The 17,258-nt window shown below is 39.0% G+C and overlaps 1 long non-coding RNA gene across 1 annotated transcript; it reads right to left on the bottom strand.

Moving 5' to 3' along the window:
- Window positions 1–9,437: 9,437 nt before the first annotated feature.
- LOC144583301 (uncharacterized) lies at window positions 9,438–16,264 on the bottom strand. Its single transcript, XR_013537013.1, has 2 exons — window positions 16,024–16,264; window positions 9,438–11,138 (listed from the first exon to the last, which is right to left on the bottom strand). It is a non-coding gene; the product is annotated as an uncharacterized LOC144583301 (long non-coding RNA).
- Window positions 16,265–17,258: the final 994 nt, after the last annotated feature.

A 17,258-nucleotide genomic window follows, 5' to 3' on the forward strand; every position in this document is an offset into this window, starting at 1 on the left:
TCAACATGACATCCTTTCAAATATTTAAACATAGCTGTCATGTCCCCTCTCAACCTTCTTTTCGTAAGGCTGAACATTCCCAGTCCTCGTAGGACGTGGCTTCCAGACCTTTAACCATTTTAGTCACCCTCCTCTGGACATGTTCCAGGTTGCTGACATCCTTTTTGAATTGAGGTGTCCAGAACTGGGCACAATATTCCGGGCGAGGTCTGACCAAAGCAGAATAGAGTGGTACTGTCACTTCCCTTGATCCAGAAACTATACTCCTATTGATACAACCAAGAATCTCATTGGCTTTCTTGGCAGCTGCATCACACTGCTGGCTCATGTTCAGCTTGTGGTCTACCAAGACTCCTAGATCCCTTTCACAGGTACTGTTGTCTAAGCAGGTGTCTTCCATTCTATATCTGTACAGTTCGTTTTTTCTGCCTAGCTGTAGGACCTTACATTTCTCCCTGTTGAAATACATTTTGTTAGCTTTGTAATCTGTTAAAGTCATTTTGAATTTTAATCCTGTCCTCTGGGGAATTAACAACCCGTGCCAATTTGGTATCATCTGCAAATTTAATCAACATACTCTCTATTCCTTCATCCAAATCATTGATAAAGATGCTGAATAACTCGGGACCCAGAACAGAACCCTGGGGCACCCCACTAGTCACTAGTTACCTCTTTCCAGAATAAAGGGGAGCCATTTGTGATCACTCTTTGGATTCAGTCGGTCAACCAATTACAAATCCACCTAACAGTAGCACTATCTATCCCACATTCTACTAGCTTCGTTGCAAGAATATCATGAGGAAACTTGTTGAAGGCCTTACTGAAATCAAGATCTGCTAAATCCACAGCGTTCCCTTCATCCACCAGGCCTGTAACTCTATTAAAAAAATAGATCAAATTAGTCTGGCATGACTTGTTTTTGAGAAACCTGTGCTGACTTCTAGTAATGACAGCATTGCTTTCTACGTAATTACAAACTGTCTGCTTAATGATCTTCTCTAGAATCTTTCCAGGAACTGATGTCAGACTGACAGGAAAATAATTATTTGTGTCTTCTCCCCTTTTTTAAGATAGGGACATTTGCCCTCCTCCAATCTGTGGGGACTTCCCCTGTTCTCCAAGAATTCTCAAACATTATTGCCAGTGGTTCTGATATTACTTCTGCCAGTTCCCACACTACTTCACCTGCTCTTCAACCCTCAGGTTGAGCACTACTTTCCTTTTTGGAAAAAACTTAGGCAAAGAAGGTGTTGAGTAGTTCTGCCTTTTCCCTGTCCCCTGTTAGTAAGTGGCCATCATCTCCACACAGAGACCCTGTCATTTCCTTCTTTTTTCCTTTTACTGCTGACATAACTAAAAAATCCCTTTTTTATCATCTTTAATCTCTCTAGCAAGCCTAAGTTCATGCTGTGCTTTAGCTTTTCTTACCATCCCCGTACATATACTGGCTATTTGCTTACATTCCTCTTTGGTGCTTTCCCTGTTTTTCCATTTCTTGTACATGTTTATTTTTACACTTAGATGAGTTGAAAGTTCTTTAGTCAACCATTCTGATTTCTTTAGACATCTCCCATTTTTCCTTCTTGTTGGAACAGTCTTAGATTATGCCTTTAGTATCTCAGTTCTAAAAAATTCCCATCCATCCTGAACTCCCCTCTCCTTTAGTGCCTCTGTCCATGGAATTTCCCTAAATTTACAAAAATTGGCTTTCTTGAAGTCTAGAATGCATGTGCGATTACACTTGGTTTCCCCTTTCCACTGTATAACAAATTCTAAGACAGCATGGCCACTCCCACCTAAGGCTCCCACCACTTCAACCTCATTAATAAGGTCCTTTCTGTTGGTTAAGAGTAGATTTAAAATAGATGTTCCCCTTGTTGCCTCTTCTGCCTTCTGGACCATGAAATTGTCTGCAAGGCCAGTAAGGAATTTGTTGGACCTTGTGTTCTTGGCAGAGTTTAACTGCCAACATATATCAGCATGTTATATATAATCTCCCATTACTACTGTATCCTTCCCTTTTGAATGTGTCGCTATCTGCTCCAGGAAGGCTTCATCCAACTCCTCAGACTGGCTTGGGGGTCTGTAGTGTACTACCACAATGACATCCTTCACATTTTTCTCCCCCTTAATTCTTACACAGATGCTCTCAACCTGACTTCCTAGATTTATACCCGGGATTTCTTCACCAGTATAAGCACTCTTAACATATAAAGCTCCTCCTCCTCCTTTTTACTAGGTCTGTTCCTCTGAAATAGGTAATACCCTCCAATAACTACATTCCAATCATGAGTCTCATCCCACCAGGTTTCAGTGATACCTATTTTGTCATATTTATTTATGTATCAGAACAGGGGCAACAATTTTCCAGCTTAAAGCATTGCTTATCTCCTTTCCACAGCTCCCAAAGTCTTCCTAGGATGAATGGTGTTCCTAAGGAATCTTAGAATCTGGGGAATGGGAGGAATTGGAAGATTTTTGTTGTTGTTTAGTTTTTAAGTCATGTTCAACTCTTTCTGACCCTATGGACTAGAGCACGCCAGGCCCTCCTGTCTTCCACTGCCTCCCGGAGTTGGGTCAAATTCATGTTGGTATCTTCGGTGACACTGTCCAACCAGATCATCCTCTGTCGTCCCCTTCTCCTCTTGCCTTCACACTTTCAAAACATCAGGGTCTTTTCCAGGGAGTCTTCCCTTCTCATGAGATGGCCAAAGTATTGGAGCCTCAGCTTCAGGATCTGTCCTTCCAAATGAGCACTCAGGGTTGATTTCCTTCAGAATGGATAGGTTTGTTCTCTTTGCAGTCCAAGGGACTCTCAAGAGTCTCCTCCAGCACCACAATTCAAAGGCATCAATTCTTTGGCAGTCAGCCTTCTTTATGGTCCAGCTCTGAATTCCATACATCGCTACTGGAAAAATCATAGCATTGACTACGCGTACCTTTGTTGGCAAGGTGATGTCTCTGCTTTTTAAGATGCTGTCAAGGTTTCACATTGCTTTCTTCCCAAGAAGCAGGCATCTTATAATTTAATGTCTGCTGTCACCATCAGCAGTGATCATAGAGCACAAGAAAGAAAAATCTGTCACTGCCTCCATATTTTCCCCTTCTATTTGCCGGGAGGTGAATGGGACCACGATCTGAGTTTTTTTTTTTTTTTAATGTTAAGCTTCAAACCATTTTTGGCACTCTCCTCTTTCACCCTTATTACGAGGTTCTTTAATTCCTCCTCACTTTCTGCCATCAGAGTGGTATCGTCTGCATATCGCAGGTCGTTGATATTTCTTCCGGCAATCTTAATTCTGGCCTGGGATTCCTCCAGTCCGGCCTTCCGTGTGATGTATTCTGCATATAATTTAAATAAGCAGGGAGACAATATACAGCCTTGTCGAATTCCTTTCCCAATTATGAACCAATCAGTTGTTCCATATCCAGTTCTAACTGTTACTTCCTGTCCCACATATAGATTTCTCAGGAGATGGATAAGGTGGTCAGGCACTCCCATTTCTTTAAGGACTTCCCATAGTTTGCTGTGGTCCACACAGTCAAAGGCTTTTGCATAGTCAATGACGCAGAAGTAGATGTTTTTCTGGAATTCTCTGGCTTTCTCCATAATCCAGCACATGTTAGCAATTTGGTCTCTAGTTCCTCTGCCCCTTTGAAATCCAGCTTGTACTTCTGGGAGTTCCCGGCCCACATACTGCTGAAGGCTACCTTGTAGGATTTTGAGCATAACCTTGCTAGCATGTGAAATGAGTGCAATTGTACCGTAGTTCGAGCATTCTTTTGCAGTGCCCTTCTTTGGGATTGGGGTGTAGACTGTTTTTTTGCAATCCTCTGGCCAATGCTGAGTTTTCCAAATCTGCTGGCATATTGAGTGTAGCACCTTAACAGGGTCATCTTTTAAGATTTTAAATAGTTCAACTGGAATGCCATCTCCTCGACTGGCCTTGTTGTTTGCCATGCTTTCTAAGGCCCACTTGACTTCACTCTCCAGGATGTCTGGCTCAAGGTCAGCAACCACACTATCTGTCTTCTGCTTCTGTGAGGTCCTTGTCATTTTTGTCCTTTATTTGCCCATCTTTGCACACATCTCTGGTTTTTTCCTTTCTATTATTTCCCTCTTTTTCTTTGCACTGTTCATTTAAGAAGGCCCTCTTGTCTCTCCTTGCTATTCTTTGGAAGTCTGCATGCAATTTTCTGGAACTTTCCCTATCTCCTTCCATTTTGTTTTCCTTCTCTTCTCTGCTATTTGTAAGGCCTCGTTGGACAGCCACTTTGCTTTCTTGCATTTCCTTCTCTTTGAGATGGTTTTTGTTGCTGTCTCCTGTACAATGTTACTGACCTCCATCCATAGTTCTTCAGGCATTCTGTCCACCAAATCTAGTTCCTTAAATCTGTTCTTTACTTCCACTGTGTATTTATAAGGGATTTGGTTTAGATTATACCTGACTAGCCCAGTGGTTTTTCCTACTTTCTTCAGTTTAAGCTTGAGTTTTGCTATAAGAAGCTAATGATCAGAGCCACAGTCAGCTCTAGGTCTTGTTTTTATGACTGTATAGAGCTTCTCCATCTTTGGCTGCAGTGAACATAATCAATCTGATTTCGGTATTGCCCGTCTGGTTATGTCCATGTGTAGAGTCGCCCCTTGTGTTAGAAAAGTGTGTTTGTGATGACCAGCTTGTTCTCTTGACAAAACTCTATTAGCCTTTCCCCTGCTTCGTTTTGAACTCCAAGGCCAAACTTACCTGTTGTTCCATTTATCTCTTGACTCCCTACTTTAGCATTCCAATCCCCTATAATGAGAAGAACATCTTTCTTTGGTGTCAGTTGTAGAAGGTGTTATAAGTTTTCATAGAATTGGTCAATTTCAACCTCTTCAGCATCAGTAGTTGGTGCATAAACTTGGATTACTATGATGTTAAAAGGTTTGCCTTGGATTCGTATTGAAATCATTCTAACATTTTTGAGATTATATCCTAATACAGCTTTTCCGACTCTTTTGTTGACTATCAGGGCTGCTCCATTCCTTCTACAGGATTCCTGCCCACAATAGTAGATATGATAATCATCTGAATTGAATTCATCCATTCCCATCCATTTTAGTTCCCTGACACCCAGGATGTCAATGTTTATTCTTGCTATCTCCTGTTTGACCACATCCAGCTTACCAAGGTTCAAAGATCTTACATTCCAGGTTCCTATGCAGAAGTTTTTTTTGCAGCATCGGACTTTCCTTTCACTACCAGGCATGTCTGAAGTTTAGCGTCTTTTGGACTTTGGCCCAATTACTTCCTTAGCTCTGGAGCTACTTGTCCTTGTCCTCCCCTCTTCCTCAGTAGCATGTTGGATGCCTTCTGACCTGAGGGGATGATTTTCCAGCGTCATATCTTTTAGCCTTTTGTTTCTGTTCATGGGCTTTTCTTGGCAATGATACTGGAGTGGCTTGCCAGTTCCTGCTTCAGGTGGATCACATTTAGTCAGAACTCTCCATTATGACCTGTCCGTCTTGGGTGTCCCTGCATGGCATAGGCCTAGCTTCTCTGAATTACTCAAGCTCCTTCGCCACGACAAGGCAGCAATCAATGAAGGAGAGGGAAGCTTTTAATTCACCCTAAATCATTGATGACAACAGCAGAACTGCATGACGTAACTTACACCATGTTTTATTAAAGGAGCCATACACTCCAGACAAGTGTATTAAGTCTGATACAGTAGTACCTTATTTTCTCCTCAAACTCTCATTCTCATTTTTCGTTACCATGGCGCCTCGCTTAACGATTGCCCCGCATTACGATGAATATGCTTTACAACAATCTTTTTGCGATCGCAATTGTGATTGCAAAATGATGGTCTAAATGGGAGAATTTCCCTTAACAACGATTGGTTCCTTGCTTCGGGAACCGATTTTCACTTTACGATGATGAAAAACAGCTGATTGTTGGGTTTTCAGAATGGCTGCCGGGTGCTTAAAATGGCTTCCCGCTGTACTTAGGGACGGATTCCTCGCTATACAGGCAGCGAAAATGGCTGCCGTATGGAGAATCTTCGCTGGATAGTGAGTTTTTACCCCATTGGAACGCATTGAATGGGTTTCAATGCCTTTCAATGGGGTTTTTAATTTCGCTTTATGATATTTTCGCTTAGCGGTGATTTTCCTGGAATGGATTATTGTTGTTAAGCAAGGCACCACTGTATTTTAGGTGGGAGGTGCAGGACACACACACACAATTTAAAGATAAACAGCAGACACTTCTGGATGTGGTTAATAAGGAGATGTACTTGAAAAACCTTTTTATAAATACTGTTAAGTAAGAAAGCAGTGCTTTCAGACAAGAGGTGGTCTAACTGTAAGACATTCCTGTTTCTTCCCAGAGGTGGTGAGGCAGGTGCCAATCTGATGTCTTCCCTCCAGGTGTAAAAGTTTGGAATTTGGTACTAATTCTGTGAATGAATGATGGTGTGTCAATCAGAATTATCCACTAAGGAGAGCATCTCTCAAAAGAAGCTGTCAGGCTAAGAATTCTCAACTGGTGAGAGAGACTTGAAAAGAATCACTCTTTTTGATCTTCATTTTAAAGGCATATCACTGGTGAATTAGTAATCTCTTCTCATAATATATAACTGTATGTCCAAGTCAAGGCATGATAAATAGGTTTGGGCATAGTAAACAAATCAGGTTGTGATACACATGTGGACATAAAGCAGTCAAGTATATGAGGTAACACTACCTTGCCTCTTCTGTTTCTTCTGGAACACTTTGAAGATGAAATCTCAGTTAAGGAAGCCTTGAAATCTGTTGAACAAGCCTTCTCAGTGTTTGTTGCTACCTGCTTTTTAAGGTATCCAGCTTGCTCAGAAAGCAAACAATCCATCCATCCATCCATCCATCCATCCATCCATCCATCCATCCATCCATCCATCCATCCATCCATCCATCCATACATACATACATACATACATACATACATACATACATACATACATACAGCAAACAGATAGACAGACCGATCACATTGAGACTATGTTGGGACTAAAAGAAGCATGTCTAGCCCCTTCCATCCACATTACAAATTTTTGGCAGGATTTTTTTTCCTGACTGTAGCAGCACCAATTTGGTCTTAATCGTATGAAGAACTTTTAGAGATCAAAATATACCTAAAAGTTGCAAAGGGGAGATACTTTGATCATGAAGGAGAGTTTCCCAGAACCAGCTTCTTCCATTGCACTCTGGTTGTGCCCATCCGTGTGATCTCCCTGAATACAGGAAATTCCACTGCATAATTTGTGATAATAATTCTGCATAAATTCTTAGCAAGGTTATTCCTAAAATTTCATCAAAGTACCTGGGAAATGGATATTGAAGTAAAGTACCGCAAAACTGTCCCAATAGTCAGGTGCTCTTTAAATACTCAGTTTTCTCATTTTAGTCCCTGGATTTCGAGAGCTTAGGATGTGGATTTTAGAGGACCATATGCAGTACCTCAGTTGTGAAATGCATCACAATAGCATTATATCTGCATTAGCCATAGGCCTTAGCAAGAGAAATATAAAATTTACAAAGGTATAAAATCAGCAAATTAAAATCAAAATAACAAGTGCATATATATCATATACATACAGTATGCCAGTGCCAAAATTAGATCTGTGAAAGGCTACTATTTTAAAATCATATTAGGCCTAATTTTAATTGCTGCTGATAAAATTTTAGCTGACTTTATCGTCACTTGTTTATCTCAGTCTGCAAAGAGAAAAGATACATAGAAATCAGAAGTGCATCATGTTTTTCCCACCCCACCCCATCATTCCATGCTTTACAATTGCTATAGTCCTCATGTCAAAATAAAATCTAACAGTAAGGCAATTGAGATAATATATATTTAAAATAAAGATAAAGTGTGTCTGTAACCATGTAGATACATTTCCTTATAGATAGTTCAGCTGTTTTAGAGGCGATTATCATGATGCTCAGGGCTGAACAGCAGTAACACTAGGCTGATGGAAAGCTGCTTAGATTCTTAGAGGCATTTATTGCTTCACTTACTAAAGAACTGAGTCCACAGCTGAAAATAATTATTAGGACTAAGCTGTGAACTGTGGTAAGCACTGTGGCTCCCTGTAGGTTGGCTAAATGAATTTCCAACCAACATTCGAGTCCAGCAATAATCTTCAAGAACAACCCCATCAGTGCCACCTAGAACATAACACAATAATTTTGGCAAACATCACTATTTAAAGTAAGGACACAGCACATTGTTAGACCTTTCCATAAGGTAGTCACCTAGTTAGAATGTTCGGTCCCTATAGCTGTCCATCAAGAGGAATCTCTGGGCAGGCAGGACTTGTGGGGAAAGACATGGAAGCTGCTCAGCTGGTTTTGGGTGACAAATTCTTTGAGACTAATGAAGCTTTCTGCAGAGGCATAAATCATTTTTGTACATATCTTTAATTTTACCAGACAAAAAAAGGAGGGAAAGCCAGGCGTTTCACAGCAGAATTGCAAATCTTGGATGGGCTGTGAATTCCTTATCAGGGACATCTGCCATATCAGGAATCCCCAAACTGAGAACAATGAGGAAGTCAATGAATATTCTTTATGTCTCTACCAAAAGTCCAAGAGTGGTTTTATGGGATTGTACAAAGTGCTTTAATCAAAGAGAATAAAATATTTCAATTACTGGAAGAATGTTTTCAATTAAGTCTAAGTACGGCTACAGTAATGCAATGTATACACAGCAACCAAACAGTTATTCAATGTCAAGAAACCAGCATCTGATAATCTTGGGAGTTGATCCTTTTATATAGATTCCTACTTGTTCAAGGATGTGGAAGCAATTACTAACTCTACTTGAGGACACTTAGAAGCTGTAAGATGTGAATTTTTACATTGTTTTGAATATTGTTCTTTTGTTTCATGAACAAGCCCATGTATTCCATTAGAGATGTCATGAATCTTCTCTACTTCATCTTAGCTCTAGCACTTGAACTTCTATTTGCCATCAATCAGAAAACATATAGAACTTCTCAAGGAGCAATTAAATGTACTTGGAAATGAAGATATATGTTAAAAGCTATGCCTGTTAAGTGGCTGTCCCATTTTTTTAAAATGCCTCTAATCCACATACATAATTTCTATGCAATATCTTCTATGACAATTTTACATGCACACTCTGTCCCTCAGCTTTCTTACTACTTAAATATGGTGGCTGAAATCCAGTACCAAGTCACAACTAGAGTAGGCCCATTGAATCAATGGAACTCACAGTGGGGGTGACTCACTGGTGCCCCACTCATTTAATAGATCTACTCTAGTTGGAACTTACTACTGGATTTCAGTCATATATACAATCCTTGCATTGATCTGGCATGTGACATCAGCATTGTGTTACTATTGTTCAGTCCAAAAAAACTTTCTCACATTGTATGAATTTTTCATGTACATGGGGTAGATTCAGATTTAGTCATACTTAAGCTGTACTTGTACTACAAAGTTATAGCACTGGCAATATTGAAAATTAAGTAAGTGTTTATTCTTCACTGACAAGGCATGCTAAATGCAAGATCCAAGTGGGTGAGGAAAATCACCTCTTATGACCAGCAAATGTCTTTCACCACTTAGGGGAGAACGTCTGCAAAAACTTTGATTAGTGTATATCCACTTTTACCCGGAGATATCTCCACCCAGAAGATCGAGGAACAACATAGCAACCTCTACTTTTTGACTATCCTTGCACTTTTTATTAGATGTGAGAGAGGAGGATTTCTGTGAAGCTTGACAGATGACTTTTTCCTTTAATATCAAAATAGGCTGGTGTCAGTTTCTGCAAAATCAGAAACTTGTTGACAAAGAGAATATAAATTGTCACTTAAGGAAGAGATTTTGTTAGAGTGTGTGGCAGTGACCTGGGTTCTTGAAAGAAAAGGCCAGGGCCATTATTCCCTGTGTGCATTTTACTTATCAGATTTAGTGTGTCTCTCTGAACTCCAGAACACAGAAGACAGACCTTTAGTAGACTGATTTCCTGCAATAGCTAACATATTTCCAAAATTTGTAACTGAACAGGGAAATGCAGGCTCATTTAATGAAGCAAAAAAAAAAAAAGATACAAAGCAAAAAGGGCACCATACACATTATTATTTTTGTTTCTCTAAATTCCAAAAAGCAGAGTGGGAAAGTTGGTAAGTTGTTACTAAACAAAAAACCCATGGAGTTCATAAGAAAAGCAAGCACAAATGACTCAAGGCCCCTCTCCCAATTGTTTCAACAATTGTTGTTGTTGTTGTTAAGAAATGCAGGCATAGTCAACATTATAAAAACATTGACTGGTATTATATAACAGATACAAGTTTTAACCAAAAACCTAAGTATCTGTTAAATATCAGTGCAGGATGTATGCTGTTCCTAATACTGTTGGTTTTTGTAACTCTGACGGTGTGATTTCTGAGATCTGCAACTGCTTATAGTACTGTGTGAAGTTTCTTGATATTGTTTCCAAAATATCAATGACTATGGGTACCACAGACGTATGTTTCTTCCAGAGGTGAGATGTTTCAGTTGCCAGGTCTCTGTATTTTGTTAGTTTTTCTAATTCTTTATTTTCAATTCTGGCATCCCCTGGAATTGCAATGTCAATAATCCAGGCATCTATTCATTCTATTACTACTATGTCTCATGTGTTATGTTGAAGGTGTCTATCCGTTTGGATCTGGAAATCCCACAAGATATTGACTTCCTCATTTCCTGACAACTTCTCTACCTGATGTTTCCATGGATTTTTGGACACTGGCAAGTTACGTTTTTTGCATAAGGACCAGTGCACTAATCTTGCCACGCTATCATGTCTAACTTTGTAATCTGTCCACTCTGTCATGTCTAACTACATGGGCACAGACAGAGGGGCTTGCATGCTTCAGAGAGATTGAGAGCTATGCTGAAGGGTCTCCCAAGCCAGACAGGTCCCAGCTGAGAAGCCAGACCAACTGTGTCCACCAACCATTGATTATAATGAGAGGAAATAAACAGAAATCCATACCAGATTGGTCGTCACCCAAGGCATTAAGTGTCGCGTCAGATGCTATAGCCCCTGGGCCTCTTGTGCTCAGCAGACGCTGTGGAGGGACCAGGACAGGCTTCTGCAAAGCTAGTGGAACAACATAAATGCAAAACTTGGACTCTTGCCGAAAATTGAGAAATTTATTATTATTATTATTATTATTATTATTATTATTATTATTATTATTATTATTATTATTATTATTATTATTATTATTATTAGTAGTAGTAGTAGTAGTAGTAGTAGTAGTAATTATTATTATTATTATTATTATTATTAGTAGTAGTAGTAGTAGTAGTAGTAGTAGCAGCAGCAGCAGCAGCAGCAGCAGCAGCAGTAGTAGTAGTAGTAGTAGGTGGGCCTCTCTTACTGTAGTATTTCTATTCTCTTTGTGGAGAAATGTACAGATGTATAATATCTATATTCAGCATATTAACACACCATCTTTCATTTTAATGGTTTTAGATACAGTCTCATTCAAATGGTGTGACATAACAAGATATTAAAGTAACATGATACCATGGTCTAATGTGTCTCAGCTGATGAACTGGTCTGTACAACATGTGAAACTGTCTACAGTGTTCTGGCATCCTGTGCACTGTCTGTTCTTTCATTGTGTGACACTATCTGCTCCATTTTTCTTTCTCTTAGAACAAAGGTTATAGAGTGAAATGCACACAATATTGTACTGGCTTTTCTCTCCTTCATTTGTGAAATATTTTCCGAAGGACTCTCACCAGAATGCTACAACTGTCCTTGAAGATTTATCTGAAGGTCCCCTACCCAGCTCTTAGTCATTTCAGGTTTTGTGTGTTGATGGCCACACAAAGAAGCAAATGAAAAGTTAGTTTTTCGCTATAACGGAATTGCAATATCACATAACTGTTATATAGGGTATAGTCCAGAGAAGTATCACCACATTTTAGTTGCATTCTGAGTGGAGAAATTAGCAGGTGGTGGTTTACTGGATGTATAACAGACACAGAACTGTTATGTAATGGAATAAGAAATGATGAATCAATTAAAGGATTAGGTTAAAATGATACAATTAAGATTAATTTATTTGCTGATTATTCATTACAAATGATTAAAAATCCATTAGAAAATATGGATAGAATCAAAAATCATTTAGAAAAATTTGGGGAAATAACAGGATTAACTATTAATTGGCAAAAAAAACCCCACAGGTAATGATGTTTAATCACAATAAATAGGAACAAGAAAAGTTTGCAAATAAATATGGTTTTAAAATGTGTAATTATATTAAATATTTAGGTATAAATATAGTTAAAGTGACTCAGAAATTAAAGGAAGAAAAATTTAGTAAATTAAAAAGCAAGATTAAAGATAAATTGCAGAAGTACTCTAAACTGAAACTTTCATGGTTTGGGAGAATTGCTCTGGTTAAAATGAAAATATTACCAAAAATAACTTTTTTATTTATTATGCTCCCAATACAATTAGAAGATGGCAGGGACTAATTAATGGCTTTTGTAATCAAGGTAAAAATCAAGAATAAATAAAAGATATTGGTATAAGACTCCAAAAATGATGGTTTAGGTATTCTTAATATAAAAAAATTATTATATAGCGAATCAACTAAGATTTATTGGAGATATTATATATAACAAAGGAAGATTAATTTGGTGGGATATGGAATCTTCAGAAATACAATGGAATATTGAAAAAACATTTGTTTAATATAATAAAAAGAACTATAATAAATCAGGTGAATAACCCCTTTTTAAGAAACATGGTAAATGTCTGACGTGAGAATGGCTGACTGTCGGATTCCAAAAGATCTCCTGTATGGAGAATTTGTGTGGGGAAAGTGCCCCAGAGGGAGACCACAGCTGCGATACAAGGATATCTGCAAGCAGGATCTGAAGGCCTTAAGAATGGGGCTCAACAGATGGGAAACTTTGACATCTGAGCGTTCAGCCTGGAGGCAGGTGGTACAGCATGACCTCTCCCAATTTGAAGAAAGACACTTGTTCAGCAGGCCAAGGCAAAGAGGCAGTCCCAAAACCAGCAAAATCAGGGAGCTGGACAGGGCACAGATTGTATTTGTCTTCAGTGTGGAAAGGATTGTGACTCTCATATTGGCCTTCTCAGCCACACTAGATGCTGCTCCAAGACCTCTATTCAGAGCACATTACCATAGTCTCTCGAGACTGAAGGATGCCTAATACTACTATATCTGGAACAGATATAAAAAGAGGTTTTGTCCCTTTACTTCACCACTAAAACTAGTGACTGAAATAGAAAATTTCCCAGCAAATTTGAAGGGCTTAGTTGATTTATTTAAGGATAAAAAGGTTGCCAGATTGAAGGATTGGATGATTAAAATGAGATCAAAGTATCAGATTATAGTTAAACTTCTAACTGAAAAATTATCATGGTACAATTATATCCAGTTAGACAGATGGACTAATGAATGGTTGAGGACTAATGGCAAATGAAGAGAATGCACTAAGTATGAACAATTTCTTTCATCACATGAAGATATGCAGAAGGATCCTTTGAGAAAGGGAGGAGCGACCTAATTTTGGATCAGGAGGAAAATGAGATTGAAATAGAAGGTTTGAAATCAATTTGGGAATAGACAGAAAATAGAACAGAGGATTGGATAAAAATTTAGAAGATGAGAGGTTTAAGATTAATGTCAGTAAGAATAAAGGAGAATTTTTTAAAGATTAGTTTATGGTAGTACATTACTCCGGTGAAATTGAACATAATAAATTGAGATTATGCTAAGGCCTGCTGGAAATGTGATGAAAACATCGGCATGTATTATCATATGTGGTGGGAGTGTAAATTGATTCAGAAATTTTGGAAATTGATTTTTAAGGAAATATGTGATATATTTGGAAAAGATATTGAATTTAACTCTAATTTGTACTATTGAAAGGAAAGAGGAAAGCCTCTAAGCAACAATCAATATCATTTTGGAAAGGAGGTTCGTAATAAATGAATTGCTCCAAAGGGCCCCGTGGGTATGGGGGTGCACTGTGTTTTAGATTGTATTAGTATTTTGTATTGTTGTATTTGTTATGGAAAAATAATAAAATATTTTTTAAAAATTACAGACACAGCTTGGAAATGGAAGACAGTGACAAATGTGAATTTCATAATATGTTTAAACATACATGAAAACATATACACATTTAATAAACTAGAGGGCTATATCCTCAAGTGATGCATTTTAGGGTATGGGCCATCAACTTGCATCTGATTTATGGGAACCTAATAGGGTTTTCAAAGTATATGAGATATTTAAGGAATGATGTTAGCATTATCTCTAAGTATCTTTTCACTTATGACCATTAGCAGCAGACTAGAATTAGGTTAACAGAACAAAATATCTTTCTGGGCAGTTTGAAACAGGACCCTGGCTGCAATGGTATTTCCAAAATATCACATGACACTAATCTCATTTTGTATTTCTTTGTGGGAAATTATTGACATTTTTAAAAGAACATGAAACTCACTTTTGGGAGGAGAGAAAAAGAATAGGTGTGGTTTGTTACACGATACCATAGTCTTTCGAGACTGAAGGATGCCTACAGTCAGGTTCGTTACAGGAATAGAGAGCTGGATTTAGACCAATGTGATCAAAACAGGACACATGCAAAAAAAAACACAATTTCATAAAACAACTAAGTCAAGCAGGACCAGGAGCCATATTGAATATTAATAATAAATGTGTGTCATCAAGTCAATTCTAACTTAGGATGACCATTAGGGTTTTCTAGGTAGAGAATAGAAGAGGTTTCCCATTCCCTTCTTCTGATGGCATTCTGGGACTGTGTAGCTTATCCAGAATTCACAATGAGTAGTTGAACTCCCACCCTCTGGCTCCACAGCCAGATCGCTAACTCACTGAGCTATCCAGCCAATTTTATTCACTGTTACTATGATATAATATGCTGCCCATACCTCCCTGAGCATATTGAACTCTTTTGATTTCGCAGAGGCCCAGATTTCGTGCCAGCACCTCCAGACAGAGCTAGAAAAGAACCTTGCTAGAAACAACTGCTGCCAGTCAGTGTTGGTAACACTGAGTTAGATGGTGTGAGGCAGTAAGAACAGTCTCATATGTTCATATTGTGGGTTTAATAAAACATATGTACCTTGCCTGATACAAAGTGTTTGGTCAGCGTTTGCATCCTGCTTCATAGGGAAGCAAGCCTGCACAGCCTGCATGTTGACACACACAACGTCCTGAAATCAAGGTCAAGGAGCAGGGCTTGCGTGGTCTAGTGACATCAGCTTTGACTCTCCTCTGGCATGATTGTGATTTGGTCAAGATACAACATCAATCTCATATGCTAGTTTAGAATTCAGTACAGGCACTGTTAGTTGCGGGGGGGGGGGGGGACTTTAGGCAGGGCCAGATGGACTAAGGCTGCCTGCTTTTTGCTATGCTGTCCTGAATCAACAATTACCTGCTAAACAATTGATGGGGCCATTAGATAGGTTAGGGTAAATCAAAACAGGAACTAGTGAGACACATAGTGAGGGAGGAACGGAGCACCCAGAGGCACCTGCAAGATGACAGAGGATTTCCTGCACCTGTCTTTTGGTCTTGAGACTCAAGGCAGAAAGAGGAATGTATTTATTCATTCGATTTCTATCTGCCTTTCTCACCAGAATGGGATTCAGGCTGCATGGCAATTTAATAGAACAAAAGCTGTTAAGGCATGAAAGGAATCAAGGCATACCAAGATCAAAATACAGTTTCAAGAAAACGCATTGGCCATGCTTGCTGAGGTCTTCTTGCATGCATAGTACAAAAATAAGTGCTCGTCTTGGAGCAGAGTGGGGGGGAAATTCCAAGCCGATTGTGTGTTGTTGCAATTATTGTATTATGGGTGTTCAGATCTCACTATATGGTGATAATGTTTAGGGAGAAAAAAGTTTTAGAAGAGAAAGATACCAGCATGAATGGGAGAGCTACCCAGCTTCCTACCTTCATTGAAGCAGTGCAGTTGTTTTGAATCTCAGGCAGCAGAATGGGAACCTTTGTCTTCAGTGTAATGAAAGTTGCTGCTCCATCTCCTGAGGCATCTCTCACCTTGCAAACTCAGTTGGAGAAGACAGGTGAAGAGGCAACAAGGAGGATAAGAATAAGTGGAACTAGGGCTCTGAGAGTCATCAGGGATCCTTTTCCTGAGATGTGGATTTTGCTAGATGTTCAGTTGTGCTTCTCCCTGATACTCGCCATAGAAACACAAGCCAGTTATGTATTATTTGGGTGATCACTGTTTACTTTCTACAACCCTCTGTGCTGCCATGCTGGATCTACTAAAAACATCCCGTCTGAACAAAAATGCTAGGCTGTTACTCTTATTAAACAAGGACAGGGGGCGGGGAGAGAGATAGAGAGAAATAAGAAGGACTTTTAGATAAAGACACACATAAATGTGTTCCTAATTGAACCATGAATTGCCAAGGATCAGCTTAGATTAAAATAGAAAAATGATCAGTTACATTACAGAATGTTGCTATGATAGCCCTTTATACAAAAAGACACATTAAATGAAAGAAAAATTGTTTGACCTTGAGCGAAAATTAAATGAAGCTTGGGAAGAAGGAGCAGAACGAGAATAGGCCCCCTCCCCCTCACTTCCCAGTCTTCTAAAATGAATTGATCCCCTCCCTTTCTTTCTTAGAGGACTCAAGCCAGGTTGATCAGTTAGGTTCAGCTATAGTTGGAAGGAAGATAAATATGGATAGAGTCATTCATTAGCTGAGGAAATCTGAAATCTTTTCAAACAGCCCAAGCAGGACAAAAATATATTTTTAAAGCCAACGTGTTTTAGATTTAAATAGTGATCCATGGACCTCTGGAATAGTCTAATTAAAGTAAAATGTCCACACTTCAATGAGGGGTACTCTGATCTGTGATTTGAACAGGGGAGACATGTCACGCTGACATTTCTTGGCTCACTCCTAGCTCTAGAGTGTACATAGCTCCCCTACAGAGATGTCTTTAATCACTACAATTAAGGGGACTATTCTGAGCATATGATGAAATACACCTGTGGTAAGGTACTTCCACCACCATTGAAATGGACAGGGAATCTTACTGCTGACAGTAAGTGCATTTAAGCATATCTGGTGCTCTAAGTTGCAACAGGAAACTGGCACTCCACATGAAAAGTAAACCTTTGGACTCCATTCTCATCAGCTCTGATAATGACA

The sequence above is a fragment of the Pogona vitticeps genome, chromosome 5, assembly GCF_051106095.1.
Source record: "Pogona vitticeps strain Pit_001003342236 chromosome 5, PviZW2.1, whole genome shotgun sequence".
NCBI lineage: Eukaryota > Metazoa > Chordata > Lepidosauria > Squamata > Agamidae > Pogona > Pogona vitticeps.